Source organism: Globicephala melas, chromosome 10, assembly GCF_963455315.2.
Source record: "Globicephala melas chromosome 10, mGloMel1.2, whole genome shotgun sequence".
Classification (NCBI taxonomy): domain Eukaryota; kingdom Metazoa; phylum Chordata; class Mammalia; order Artiodactyla; family Delphinidae; genus Globicephala; species Globicephala melas.
In genome coordinates, this window is record NC_083323.1 from 56461074 (window position 1) to 56463283 (window position 2210).

The following is a 2210-nucleotide window of genomic DNA, read 5'->3' on the forward strand; positions in this document are numbered from 1 at the left end:
GCTCATAACAACAGAAATGTATTCCCTCACAGTTCTGAAATCAAGGTATCCCCAGGCCCATGCTCTCTCTGAAGCCTTTAGAAGAGGATCCTTATTTGACGCTTCTAGCTTCTGATGTTGCCAGCAACCTTGGTGTTCCCTGGCTTGGACATGCCTCACTCCAACCTCTGCCTCCTTCTCATGGCCATCTCCCCTGTGTCTCTGTCTTCACATGGTGTCCTCCTCTCTATATCTGTGTCCAAATATCCCTTTTCTTAGAAGGACACCAGGGGACCTCCCTGGTGGTCCAGTGGCTAAGACTCTGCACTCCCAATGCAGGGAGCCCAGGTTCGATCCCTGGTCAGGGAACTAGATCCCACATGCTGTAACTAAAATAAATAGAGAAATAAATAAAATAAAGAAGGACCCCAGTCACTCAGAGGGATGGGATTGATTAGGATCCACCCTAATTCAGTGTGACCTCATTTTCACTTGATTTTGTCCACAAAGGTCTATTACCATATAAAGTCATCTGGGAGAGACCAGGCAGGTATGGATTTGGGGGGATACTATTCAACCTAGTACAATGTGTGGAACTGGAATAATAGTAGCTCCCAGAGACAGCTGTGTGACAATACACGGGACTCTCCATGGCACATACTGAGCACAGACTTAAAATTTAACCACGCCTGCCTCTACTTCTCATAGTCTTGTCCACAGTGATGATTGTTCTATCAGAAGCCCAAACTCAACTGTCTTCTTTGCTTTTATTTTTGTACGTTTCTCTTTAAAGCAAGCTTTCTTGGTTCACTTTCAATATTTTGCACTGTTTTCCAACATTTGATCAAGGTAGTATGCCTACATATATCAAGCAACATACTTTTCTACAAAAGGCAAGGAACTGCACCAGTCATTTGACACGCTTGGTGGGAAAGCAGGTGGGGTAGGAGTGTGGAGCAGAGAGGATTTTGTTTCCAGATGCTGGCTAGAGGCTAGAAGCATCTGCTCTGGGACCCAACAGCTCTTTTACGTTTGTTTGCCCTGGGCCTTCCTCAGAATTCCATTCACCCCCACCTCCCTCTCAGTCTTTTCCTATTGCTTCTAGAGACTGCAAGTGGTACTTTATTTTTCCCCTTTCCCCTCCAATAATCCAGAGAAGCCAGTGAAAGCTTAAAGAAGACCAGGCAAAGTTAACGTGAAAAGACACCTTCAGATGCAATTCAGAGCAACACCAAGTAATTATTCGACTCCAGCAGACTCAAAACAGAGCCTCCAGTGAGAGTGAGAAATAAGAGATTATTCTATCCCTTTGAGGTTCTTATTAACCTAACAGCCTTTCTCAGCATCACTCACACTCCAGAGAAGTCTGGCATGGAATGAATCCTGAATGCTAAGCTTTGGCCTCACTTAAAGAGGACTAGCTCCAGGTTTATCATGGTGCAGCAACGGTTCCAGTTTTAAAATATTTTAATGTGTGTCTTTCCCAGCAGCAGGTGTGTACAGGCTTCACTTGGCCAGGATAGATGCCCTCTTCACTCAATACGCAGCAATGACCATCCATTCCTGCATCCTGGAATCCATTCCTGGGATTCTTGACGCAGAGCACGTTGAGGGCAAGACGGGACAGGCATGCTGGTGCTTGTTACCAGTGTGTCCTTAAGGTGCACCAGCCACGCAGAGGACCTCTGTAGACACAATCTCCTCCCACACACGTTATTCTTCAGTCAGGGCACACGCATGGCAGGAAAAACCGGAACATCCTTCTTTTAGAGGGAAGATTTGGAACCAAGAGTTGATGTTTCCCCATCTGTGTTGGCAATGGAAGTCACTTAAGGTGAATACAACTCTTGCGATCTAAGCCAGGACCAGGAGGGAACACAATTACACTGGGACTACAATTAAGTAGTGGTAAGAGGAGGGTTATGTCAGGAGGAACAACAGTCTTTTTCATAGGAGACAATTATGTTGTCCCTAACAGAAGCTAATGCTCGCTTCAGCAAGGAGCCCTGTCTTGTAAATAAACCAGGGCAAATTAACCTCTCGGCTCTGGCAGATGAGAAGACCAGGATGGGACTGGAATACTTCACCCTGAATCTAAGGAAGCTTCAGCTTCAGGTGCCCACGAGCACCGCGAAGTGCTGAGAGATGTAGTGTTCTAGGAGGTTAGAGAAAGCCGGGATGCGATCAGGAAGCATTGTAATTGTAGTCATTTCTGGTAAATTGCCTAAAAA

General features: G+C 45.8%; 1 non-coding gene across 1 annotated transcript; it reads left to right on the forward strand.

Annotated features, from left to right (window-relative positions):
- The first annotated feature begins 275 nt into the window (after positions 1–275).
- On the forward strand, positions 276–348 carry TRNAG-CCC (transfer RNA glycine (anticodon CCC)). The gene has a single exon. It is a non-coding gene; the product is annotated as a tRNA-Gly (tRNA).
- Positions 349–2210: the final 1862 nt, after the last annotated feature.